Source organism: Oncorhynchus mykiss, chromosome 26, assembly GCF_013265735.2.
Source record: "Oncorhynchus mykiss isolate Arlee chromosome 26, USDA_OmykA_1.1, whole genome shotgun sequence".
Classification (NCBI taxonomy): domain Eukaryota; kingdom Metazoa; phylum Chordata; class Actinopteri; order Salmoniformes; family Salmonidae; genus Oncorhynchus; species Oncorhynchus mykiss.
In genome coordinates, this window is record NC_048590.1 from 11,048,037 (window position 1) to 11,061,218 (window position 13,182).

Below are 13,182 nucleotides of genomic sequence, written 5' to 3' on the forward strand. Positions count from 1 at the left end.
TGAGGTCGTAGTCAAAGTGAATGGATTGTGGCCGGTCGCCCGGGCTCACCTTCTCAATTTACGTTTCAGGTCGGCGGTCGGAGCTCCGCCGCCCTAACCTAACCCCGAGCGCTACCCCGAGAACCACATGCGGTACACGGGCAGCACGGAAAGACAAGTGTCCACCGGCAGCCGCGCCAGACCATGCGGGGAACGTGGGCGCCTCTCGCCGAAGCGAGAAGGGAAAGGAAGAGCGCACGGGGGACAGGAGGTAGAGCCAAAGCTCATCCTCAACCATCCCACCGAGCCGTCCTGGTCTGAACTTAGGGGGACGAAGGCTGCACGGTGGCCGCCTGCGACTGCCCCAGCTGCGGAAACCCGGAGGTTCCGATTGATGACAAAGCGACCCTCAGACAGGCGTAGCCCCAGGAGGAACCTGGGGCCGCAAAGTGCGTTCGAAGTGTCAATGATCAATGTGTCCTGCAATTCACATTAGTTCTCGCAGCTAGCTGCGTTCTTCATCGACTCACGAGCCGAGTGATCCACCGCTAAGAGTTGTACTCTTGTTTTTCATCGCACGCAGAGGCCAGTGGCTGGGCAGAGATTGGGAGGTGACCCTCCTTTCCCCCACCCGCACTTCACCAGAGCGCCAGGCCATAGTTCAAAGACAAAGGTTTAAGAATAGGGAGGCTTCCGGGAGCTGCGCTGCGCCGTCGCCGAAGCGCCGGTGGAGCCGCGCAGACATTAAACCCCCACCTGCGCCGGGGCGCAGAGAAGTTGACTGGGTTCCCAGTGCCGCGCGAGGATACTGGGCGATACTCAAGCCGCTTATAAGATGTTAGACCATTTTGGGAAGTCCCGGTTCACCGGACACCCCCAGTCCCCTTCGGTAGCGGCCTCTCCACCCGCCCATAGGTGAGTCATGCAGCCGTGGCTAATGGGGAAAGGGGATGGAGCCAGTCGGGCACATCCCAGGCAAAGGGGGGGATGCGGGGAAGCGGGCTAGGACCGATGACACCCGCGCCGGGAGAAGGGAGAGGCGGGAGGCGTGAGCCCCCTACCCTACCCAACCCGCAGCATAGCTGGATTTTTGGTGCTCAGCCCCATGCCGGCAGCTGGCAACCCGTTAATGATCCTTCCGCAGGTTCACCTACGGAAACCTTGTTACGACTTTTACTTCCTCTAGATAGTCAAGTTTGATCGTCTTCTCGGCGCTCCGCCAGGGCCGTGACCGACCTCAGCGGGGCCGATCCGAGGACCTCACTAAACCATCCAATCGGTAGTAGCGACGGGCGGTGTGTACAAAGGGCAGGGACTTAATCAACGCGAGCTTATGACCCGCGCTTACTGGGAATTCCTCGTTCATGGGAAATAATTGCAATCCCCAATCCCTATCACGAGTGGGGTTCATCGGGTTACCCACGCCTCTCGGCGAAGGGATTTGATTGGTGTGATGCTAAATCCAAACTGTCCCTCCTTGGGGGGTGTTTTGCTGTGACCGGACCACCCACTGTTGAGCTCAGTGCAACACTGATTGGCTTTTTTTTTTTGTAATTTTGTTTTTATCAACGGACCCATAATGCTTGCTGGCATCAATCAATCAAATGCTACAGTGGCAACGTGTCACTCTTTTTGTCCAGACAGCATGAGATACATGGGCTTCACATACTGAGAGGTGCTGTTTCCCTCACTCGGATGAGTTCTCCAGTGAGATCGATTCAGCCAATTGTGAAATTGAAGCTAAATCATAAACACAGAGACTAAAGACATTGTTTTATCATTTTTATTTTTTTTATTGGTACATTTTTGGGGGACCCCTGGCTTTCCTTGCCATCCATGAGTACAGTCTACTGATCACAAGTCATCAGAGCGGGACAAACGTCATAGAACCTTCATGTGTGGTAAGGAGATTAGATAATCAGTGAAAATAATTCAAATGAGGGATTCAATAGTTAAATTGGAAGGATCTGCTACAACGACCAAGAGCGAACAGGTAGGCTGCTAACTTAATCATCTGATTATTTGTAACTTTAGGACAGGGAGGAAAAAGTGCTTGCAGCCTCAACCTAGATAGCTAGGCTAATTTAACTGTAGGATGCAATATGCATAAATACAGTGAAGACGGGTACAATGTAATCCAGGGATGGGGAACTTTGTTGGGGGTGGGAGCAACAAAATGGCAGCATTTATTTTTTTATTTATACCCCCCCGCCGGTCGGTAATATGACCCCGTGAGTTGCCAATCCCTGACGTAATCATGTTGTATGATAAATAACCTAGAAGTTAATTTACTAGCTGAAGTCAGCTTTGCTGTCTCGCTCTCCCACCCTCCTTGCTCCCGTGTCACTCGCTCACAGAACATACACCGCAAGGCCCCTCTGCCTACTAGAGCATCTCTCCCTCACACTTTATCAGCTCTGGGTAATGATGTAGCTTACAATTGTACTTTTCTGCTGCTTCCCTCACTCGGATCGGACAGGTCTAGATCCGACCAGGTCTATACGGAACTGGTCTAGTTGTCTGTAGGTCTGAAACTGTTCTCCTATATTTAAAAATGTATTTATGCATATCGGGGTCGGGTGGGAAAGCTCCAAGTCCATTTCGGAACGGGTTCAACTTTTTGGACGCGTGAAGACCTCTACTTGAGAGGCCCAACAAAACAATCACTGTCACAACAAACAATGCCAGGAACATCAATTGCTGTCAGTAGCTGGACTTGGGCCAAAAATAGGGTGCATTTTATTTGTCTTTTGCCAAGTAAAAAAAAAAGAACTACAATAACTGTTGGAATTTAATTTTACCGCTGTACCGTAACCGAACTGACCCCAAAACCGCAATACGTACCAAACCGTGGGTTTGGTGAACTGTTACACCCCTGGTTGTCATCCATGGTGCCATTTCCATTGGGAAACGCTGCGGATGACACCACCCAAATGGCAAGAGCGATAGACCCTTTATCCCCCTGCTACCGTTTACAAAAACCTGCTCGCTGAATGACAAATCGTGTGGTTGGCGGCAACCAAGCATTCAACGGAGCTATGAAAAGAGCTCTTTATTTTGAGGGCCCTGCTGAAATGAGGCATTTTGCTTTCATCCCTGGTGAGGCAGATTGAACTCTCCAGGTTTGCGCTGGTAGTGCACTTCAAATGGACTGTTGAAAAGCAGAACGTTTATTTGTGCTGGGCTTTCAGCCAGCTCCTTTCCCAAACCCATCATTACCACCGAGTGTGGACACACACACACGCATTGGTGTTACTACTCTAATCACCCCATTACAACCCCTGTGACCTTGCCCCCTCTCCTCCCATCTTCATCTTCACTGGACCGGAAAAACAGCATAAGGTGAAAGAAATATGGTGGATATAGGAATTGCATCTAGGTTATGCTGCCCTCCTGTCTGTTGTTGATGGATATAGTTTTGAAGTGTTTAATTGTAAATCATCCAAAATAATGCAGACTCATCAAAAGTGCCATTCTTAGATACAATGTGCATAATGTATGACTGGGTTCACATTGCTTTGATTTAGTGTGCATCTATAGGACAGACCACATTAATGTTATACTGGAGATCTGTATTACATTAGCAACTGTCAGTCAGTCTCTCATTCTCCCCAGTTTTAGGACGTGCTTGACTACAGCTAAGTTGTAGAGTGGCGTGTTTTTAGTTGCGCTCTGCTCGGTGCACAAATGGGAATAAGATCTGCTATCAGCATCCAGGAAGTCCGGAGGTAAACAAATGCCAAGCGCCAAGCCGTCAGACGCAAATGATTGGGCTGTGTCATAGCAACTACAGAGAGCAGGTTGTGTGTGTGTGTGTGTTTGAATGGTCTGTCCTGTCAGCGAGGACAAAACGATAACCTTTAAGGTACTGTTCTGTGTGTGTGAGCCAAACTCTCATTCTCCTTAGAGCCTCTCATACTGAACAAAATAAAGCAGTTGAACTACATAGCTACCTGAGACTGACTCTCTCCTCCCACCCCCCTCTTTCTAGCTCACTCACTCACTCTCACTCATACTCCTTTCTGAGCACTGACTAACTGTTTAATATTATATAGGACCTAGGCCTATTGCATACAGTATTTACTCAAGGAAGGTGATATAGGCCTTCATGATATAATCCTTTTGAAGCCTGCCTCATCCCTCCTCCCTTCCCACTCTGTGGGGGTCTCCAACAGCAGGCACTGGAATTAATGCTGTGATGTTGCGTGAGGAGAGAAATATGTGTCGAGAGAGACGGAGCGGGAGGGACAGGATGAGAGACTGGGAGAGTGAAAGAGGATTGGGAGAGAGCGGGAGAGGCAAGCAAGACAGAGACGGGGAGAGTGAGCGAGAGAGATGTACAGACACACAGAGAGAGCGACAAACATACATAGTGAAAGAGCACTATAGAGAAAGGGTCTTCACTGGCATTTTCAACCTCTCCCTGACTGAGTCTGTAATACCAACATGTTTGAAGCAGACCACCATTGTCTTTGTGCCCAAGAACACCAAGATAACCTGCCTAAATGACTATTGACTCGTAGCACTCACGCCTGTAGCCATGAAGTGCTTTGAAAGGCTGGTCAGTGCTCACATAAACACCATTATCCAAGAACGTAGACCCACTCCAATTTGCATACCGCCCCAACAGATCCACACTGCCCTTTCACACCTGGACAAAAGGAATACCTATGTGAGAATGCTATTCATTGACTCAGCATTCAACACCATAGTGCCCTCAAAGCTCATCACTAAGCTAAGGACCCTGGGACTTAACACCTCTCTCTGCAACTGGATCCTAGACTTCCTGACGGGCCGCCCCCAGGTGGTAAGGGTTGGTAACAACACATCTGCAACGCTGATCCTCAACACGGGGGCCGCTCAGGGGTGCGTGCTCAGTCGCCTCCCTTTTCAGCCATAACTGCATGACTCCAACACCATTAAGTTTGCCGGCGACACAACAGTGGTAGGCCTGATCACCGACAATGAGACAGCCTATAGGGAGGAGGTCAGAGACCTGGCAGTGTGGTGCCAGGATAACAACCTCTCCCTCAACGTGATCAAGACAAAGGAGATGATCGTGGACTACAGAAAAAGGAAGGCCGACCACGCCCCCAGTCTCTTCGACGGGGATGTAGTGGAGCAGGTTGAGAGCTTCAAGTTCCTTGGTGTCCACATCACCAACAAACTATCATGGTCCAAACATACTAAGACCAATGTGAAGAGGGCACGACAACACCTCAGGAGACTGAAAAGTTTTGGGATTAGTCCTCAGATCCTCAAAGTCCACAGCTGCACCATCGAGAGCACTGGTTGCATCACCGCCTGGTATGGCAACAGCTCAGCCTCCGACCGCAAGGCACTACAGAGGACAGTGCGTACGGCCCAGTACATCACTAGGAACAAGCTTCCTGCCATCCAAGACCTCTGTACCAGGCGGTGTCAGAGGAAGGCCCTAAAAATGGTCAGACTCAAGCCACCCTAGTCATAGACTGTTCTCTCTGCCACCTCACAGCAAGCGGTACAGGAGCGCCAAGTCTAGATCCAAAAGGTTTCTTAACCGCTTCTACCCCCAAGCCATAAGACTGCTGAACAGCTAATCAAAAGGGTACCCAGACTTGCCCTTGCGTAGTTGCTCTTTAATTATTATTATTATTTTTTTAACACTTTATTCTTACTTCATTTTAGTAAATACTTAACGCTTATTTTTCAATACTTTCTTAACACTTTTCTTAACTGCGTTGTTGGTTAAGGGCTTGTAAGTAAGTATTTCACTGTTGTATTCAGCGCATGTGACGAATACAATTTGATTCGAAGAAAGCCAATGGTCTGTGGCCATGCCCTTGACTGGGGGGGTCTTAATGGGGCTAGGGCCTGATGGAGGCATTAGTGCCTTTATATCGACCACTCCTCCCCCGCTGCTCCTACAAACAAATATCTTAAATGCCCTTAATTTAACTATCAAAGTAATCTAGGTTATTAAAGGGAGACGAGTAGAATACTGGAAAAAGAAATTCAAGAAATCAATTTAACATGTTTTTTATTCGCTCTTATGTGAAGAAAGATAGGCTTTCATGCATGGCTGTTGTGGGTGCTGCAAATATGAGTGAAATGGATGGATACGTTTACTCTGTTAATGGTTTAACTTTTAAAAGTACCTTTATTGCTTCCGTATTACTTATTAGGGTTATTACAGTATTCCCATGATGACACCCTCACTTACTAAATGTGAAAAGTAATTAAATTATAGTAACTATAGCTTAATAACTCACCGGTATCATAACTGAATAAAAAAAGTCTAATTTGGATTTTGCCTACAATAAACTGACTCCATTGAGAAGGACAATTGTGATGACGCCTTTTTCGGGCCTGTTTTTTTTTTAACCCCACGTTTCCAGCTAAAACCTGAAAGAGCTCTTTGCGACGACATGGTGAGGAGGAAAATTGTGCTTAACAGGCCAAAGTTCTTCTGCGAGCTTGGGTGACAAATTAAGATGAGGAAGTAAAGAGGAGAGGAAGAGAGGGTTTTAAGGTGGACGGGCAGAGACTTTAGAGATGGAGACAGAGATGGGATTGACGAACACACTGCCTTGTCACACAATACACACACACACGCGCGTGCGCATGCACACATTCTTCCTGACATTCCATCCGAGTGCTGAGGAAGAGGAAATGGCGCTGATGATACCAATGATTCACGGACATACAGGATAGAAATGAACGCTTCCAGCTCATCAACAGACAGATCCCAGGCAATAGCTCCCTGTGCGCCACTGTACAGTCCCTGATGTGCTGTAGCATGTCCATCTCACATAAACAACCAAAGCTAGTGAGCGCGTTGCTGATGTTGTTTTTGGCTTGAGATGTAGGGCCTGTTCTGACATTTTGTGCTGATAATTGGCGAGTAGCATTGTCACTGGCTTGTTCTATCCAAACGGTGCCATCCCTTCCTCTCTCCTGCCTCATTGTTTGACCTGCTCAGTGTGCACTGTTCTGGCTTTTTTGCGCCTAGGCCTTGGAGGTATAAGTTCAGGCTGAGGCTCAGAATTTTCATCAGATGTCATGATTAATTTCTTCCCCACCACCCAAAGCGCTCATACAAGATCGGAATGAAAGCGACAGCGCAGCATGTGCATCCATTCTCCTTGATGTTCTTGCCATTTTGTATATTCAGTACACTCACTGTGTACTGAAAGTAGGCCAGAGTAGACTGATAACACTGCTTGGATTTGGTGGACTGATGTAGGGTACATTATAATTAGAATAATACAATGCACTGTTAGAAAAAGGGTTCTTTGTGGTTTTATATAGAAACGTTTAGTTCTTTGGACTATATTAAACAACCCTTTACAATTATTATTATTATTATTATTTTAAGTACCAGTCAAAAGTTTGTATACCATTACTCATTCTTGGGTTTTCTACATTGTAGAATAATAGTGAAGACATCAAAACTGTGAAATAACACACATGGAATCATGTTGTAACCCAAAAAATGTTAAACAAATCAAAATATGAGATTCTTCAAATAGCCAACCTTTGCCTTGATGCCACACGCTTGGCATTCTCTCAACCAGCTTCACATGGAATACTATTCCAACAGTCTATTCCAAACATAACACTGGTCATTATGGACAAACAGTTCTGTTTTTGTTTCATCAGACCAGAGGACATTTCTCTAAAAAGTACCACCTTTGTCCCATGTGCAGTTGCAAACTGTAGCATCTTCACAAGGTCCTTTGCTGTTCTGGGATTTATTTGCACTTATCGCACCAAAGTACGTACATCTCTAGGAGACCGACTGCGTCTCTTTCCTGAGCGGTATGACGGCTGTGTGGTCTCATGGTGTTTATACTTTCATACTAATGTTTGTGCAGATGAACGTGGTACCTTCAGGCGTTTGGAGATTGCTCCCAAGGAAGAACCAGACTTGTGGAGGTTTATCTGAGGTCGTGGCTGATTTTTCTTTAGATTTTTCCCATGATGTCAGGCAAAGAGGCACTAAGTTTGAAGGTAGGCCTTGAAATACATCCACAGGTACACCTCCAATTGACTCAAATGATGTCAATTAGCCTAGCAGAAGCTTCTACAAAATCATGACAATTTTCCAAGCTGTTTAAAGGCACAGTCAACTTAGTGTATGTAAACTTCTGACCCACTGGAATTGTGATACAGGGAATTATAAGTGAAATAATCTCTGTAAACAATTGTTGGAAAAATTACTTGTCATCCACAAAGTAGATGTCCTAACTGACTTGCCAAAATGATAGGTTGTTAACAAGACGTGTGGAGTGGTTGAAAAACGGGTTTTAATGACTACAACCTAAGTGTATGTAAACTTCCGACTTCAACTGTAACTCTCGGTCTTCCTTTGCTGTTCTTGACATTTTTAGATTGACTGACCTTCATGTCTAAAGGTAATGATGGACGGTTGTTTCTCTTTGCTTATTTGAGCAGTGTAGTTATTCCCTCCGTAAGGCAATCAAACAGGCAATCGCAATTCAAAGTCTCAGACATGAGACGTATGTGGCAGGGTCTACAGACAATCACGGATTACAAAGGGAAAACCAGCCATGTCGCAGACACCGTCTTGCTTCCGGACATGCTAAACACCTTCACCCGTTTTGAGGATAACACAGGGCCACCGACGTGGTGACTCGCAGTGCTGACCTTCCTTGTGTACTGTCACTCAACTATCATCTGCAAAGTATACTGAGCACAAGTCGTCATCTAGTCAGTCTAGTAAAAGCACTGCAGCAGTTACTCTAACGCTGATTCCAGAGGGTGTTTGAATGTCAGAATGGAGCACTCGGATGAACAGGCCAAAAAAATTTGGTGACAATATATACATAATGTCTGCATTGCTGGACCCATCGTTCTGGCTTGATCATGATGTCCTCATTCCACATGAAGATAAAGCTGAATTGGAGAGTCTGCTTTGGTAGGTACAATGCATTGCAACATTTTCAATTTCACTTGCAGTCAAATGTTTTTTTCATGTATACTGTTTATATTCTTGATCATACACATTTTCTGAATCTTTTTTTCAGACCTTGTTTTGGCTGAAGCACAGAAAGTCACCGTAAAGGAGAAGAACAACCACCAGCCAAAACCTCCAGACCTGTTCTCTGGCTACCGCAACCAGATCGGCAAGAAGAAAGGAGACAAAGTCATCTGTCAGAGCAGAGATTATTCGCTACATTTAAGTATCTTCTGTAGAAAATTAAGTTGATGGCTTTGATTTTTAGGAGAATCCATGCAAAAAAAATTAAGCAGTTAGCAGTTAGCAATGACAGTGCTGGCTGTGCCTGCCACCAGTGCCCCAGCGGAGAGAGCGTTTCGTCAATGCTCCCTCAACATGCCAGGCCCAATGCAAGAATGCTGACAAACTTGATCTTTCTGAAACGTGAACTGTATGGAACAAATGTTCTCGGTCTTAGGGCGCAGGACCAAATGTGCTACTTGTTACAGGAAATTGTATTTCTGTTAGGTGTCCAGGTCAGTAAGTATATTTTAGGGGATAAAGGTCATTTACATTTGAGGTATGTGTAAATATAACACTTTAGTAGTGCAGTTGTCAGTAATTTTGGTTTGCATTCATACTTGTCATTCATCTTCCCTCGCCTACATATTTTCTGTTTGTGTGAAATATAGACAATGTCTGACACAAAATACCATGCACTTTAAAATGTTACGTTTGCTTTTTTTCCTATCTGGTACAATTACTTTTATTAATGTAAACTGTCTACATGTTAAAATGACATTTATTTTGATTTTAAATAATGCCTGATGTGCTTTCTTTCATACCAGTATGGACTAATGGAAAAAGGGAGTCTCTTCAAATAATTTCCAAGGTTTATAGACCTAACCCACAGCATGCAGAAAGCCATTGCCAAAAGGGACTTGAGAGTTGAATTAGACTTGGCCCTGAAAGTCTTGAGACATGACTTGGACTCTACCTCAAAGACTTGTGAACATCTCTGGTATATACTGTATTCTATTCTACTTTATCTTAGTCTATGCTGCTCTGACATTGCTTGTCCAAATATTTAGATATTCTTAATTATATTTCTTTACTTTAGATGTCTATTGTTGTGGAATTGTTAGATATTACTGCACTGTTGGAGCTAGAAACACAAGCATTTCGCTCCACCCACAGTCTGCTAAATACGTATATGTGACCAATACAATTTGATAATTGTATGTGTGCGGTACAGAGATGAGGTAGTCATTAAAAAAATGTTAAATCAACAGTATTACCACACAGTCCATGCAACTTATTGTGAATTGTTAAGCACATTTATTTAGGCTTGGGGTTACTTATTGACTCAAGACATTTCAGCTTTCATTTAGAATACATTTGTAAAAATAGCTAAAAACAAAATTCTGCTTTGACATTAAGGGGTATTTTGTGTAGGCCAGTGACTGAATTGAAATGTAATCCATTTTAAATTCAGCCTGGAACACAAAATATAAAAAAATTCAAGGTGTATGAATACTTTCTGAAGGCACTGGATTCCATATATGAAGCAAGCAATCTAACCCTTTTTGGTTCTATAAGGAACCTTTTTTCTAAGCGTGTAGAATGGCAGTGTTTATAAACTTATTTAGGCAAAGTTAAGGATGGAGAGGGGCATGACTTCAACATTGTAATAACACAATTAAATGAATGAGCAGTCAGCAGTTAGTGTTAAAGGGGCAATCAGGGATTTAAACAAAGCATTTACCCCGCCACTGTTTTGGTGAACAGCTGAGTAGTGCTGTCACGACTAAACAAAATCTTGGTTGACTGAAAGTACTCTTTCGACCAATCGATTCATAAAAATGTTAAAACATTTATTTTTACTTATATAGACACACCCTATGTGTGTTAATAAAATCAACGGTATGCTTGTCTGATGCGGTTTGATTAAATAAGACACAAATGACTCGCGATATCCAGATAACCATAAGAGAAAAACCTTAACCTGACCCGACCATCCTCCACCCGCTCCTGTTAACTTTCGCAGATTCTGCCATTACTCTCCTGAAGTTGTCGGTAATAGGAAACACGAGGAGTTGGCAGCCTTTCCAATGTGGAATGCCAATTTAGCTTAACATTTCTACCGCATATGAAAACCAGTTATGGTATTAATTTGCGCGTTTTCGTGGAACAGTCATTTAATTTATAATGTCTATCTCAATCGTGATCATGTGGTGTATCAAACTATCCAAATCTACATGAAAATAATACAAACCTAAAAAGTAACTTATATTGCCAACGATGTAAAAATAGCATATAAAAAGCCAAACAACAACATTGCAGGCCGCAGGTATAAATTATCCTGACAGGATATTTATTTTTATGTATCACATTAGCTCCGCATTACCTGTATGCAACGAACTTGAAACATTGTATCAACTTTGTATAAAATATTCTGGGCCACTTTTTTTCCCCCCATAAGTTTTTTTTTTTTTAATGACGTTTCTATTTTATGATGTTTCCACTCAACATGACCTTACTCAACATTGACAGTAGCGCTTCAAACAAAAGACTGACTAAATGCAATGAAATAAACCAAAAATCACTTCTCACAAGTGTAGCATAGGTTGTGTGTGCGCTCTGCAAACAACGTGTCCACTTTGAAAATGGCGCAACCTGGAATAATATATTCAAATCACATGTATTTATAAAGCCCTTCTTACATCAGCTGATATCTCAGTGCTGTACAGAAACCCAGCCGAAAACCGCAAGCAATGCAGATGTAGAAGCATGGTGGCTAGGAAAAACTAGAAAGGCCGAAACCTAGAGGGGAACCAGGCTATGAGGGGTGGACAGTCCTCTTCTGGCTGTGCCGGGTGGAGATTATAACAGAACATGGCCAAGATGTTCATAAATGACCAGCATGGTCAGATAATAATCACAGTAGTTGTCTAGGGTGCAACAAGTCAGCACCTCAGGAGTAAATGTCAGTTGGCTTTTCATAGCCGATCATTCAGAGTATCTCTACCACTCCTGCTGTCTCTAGAGAGTTGAAAACAGCAGTGTAGGGTGGCTAGCACTGGAGTAATATGATAAAAAAATTTGTTCTAATCTGGATTCTAGCAGCCATATTTAGCACTAACTGAAGGTTTTTGTGCTTTATCCGGGTAGCCGGGAAGTAGAGCAATGCAGTAGTCTAACCTAGAAGTAACAAAAGTATTTTTCTGCATTTTTGGACAAAGTTTCGGATTTTTTGCAGTGTTATGTAGATGGAAAAAAGCTGTCCTTGAAACAGTTTTGATAAGTTTGTCAAAAGGGAGATGCGGGTCCAGAGTAACGCCAAGGTCCTTCAGTTTTATTTGAGATGACTGTACAACCCATCAAGATATTAATTGTCAGATTCAACAGAAGATCTTTGTTTCTTGAGACCTAGGACAAGCGACTCTGTTTTGTCGGAGTTTAAAAGTAGAACGTTTGCAGCCATCCACTTCCTTATGTCTGAAACACAGGCTTCTAGCGAGGGCATTTTTGGGGCCTCACCATGTTTCATTGGAATGTACAGCTGTGTGTCATCCGCATAGCAATGAAAGTTAACATTATGTTTGCGAATGACATCCCCAAGAGGTAAAATATATAGTGAAAACAATAGTGGTCCTAAAATGGAACCTTGACGAACCTACATTTACAACATTTACAGTTGATTTGTCAGAGGACAAGCCATTCACAGAGACAAACTGATATCTTTCAGACAGATGAAGATCTAAACCAGGCCAGAACTTTCCGTTTAGACCAATTTGGGTTTCCAATCTCTCCAAAAGAATCTGGTGATCGATGGTATCAAAAGCAGCACTAAGGTCTAGGAGCACGAGGACAGATGCAGAGCCTCAGTCTGATGCCATTAAAAAGTAATTTACCACCTTCACAAGTGCAGTCTCAGTGCTATGATGGGGTCTAAAACCAGACATGTAGCATTTCATATACATTGTTTGTCTTCAGGAAGTGAGTTGCTGCACAACAGCTTTTTCTGAAATGTTTCGAGGAATGGAAGATTCGATATAGGCCGATTTTGTTATATATATTTTTTTAAATATTTTCTGGGTCAAAGTTTGGCTTTTTCAAGAGAGGCTTTGTTACTGCCACTTTTAGTGAGTTTGGCACACATCTGGTGGATAGAGCCATTTATTATGTTCAACATAGGAGGACCAAGCACAGGAAGCAGCTATTTCAGTAGTTTAGTTGGAATAGGGTCCAGTATGCAGCTT

The 13,182-nt window shown here is 43.8% G+C and overlaps 1 protein-coding gene and 1 non-coding gene across 3 annotated transcripts in view; one reads left to right on the forward strand and one right to left on the reverse strand.

Moving 5' to 3' along the window:
* The window catches only part of daam2 (dishevelled associated activator of morphogenesis 2), a 226,716-nt gene that overhangs the window by 33,038 nt on the left and 180,496 nt on the right, over nt 1–13,182 (forward strand). The window lies entirely within an intron of this gene.
* Nucleotides 383–536, reverse strand: LOC118944586. Its single transcript, XR_005039938.1, has one exon. It is a non-coding gene; the product is annotated as a 5.8S ribosomal RNA (ribosomal RNA).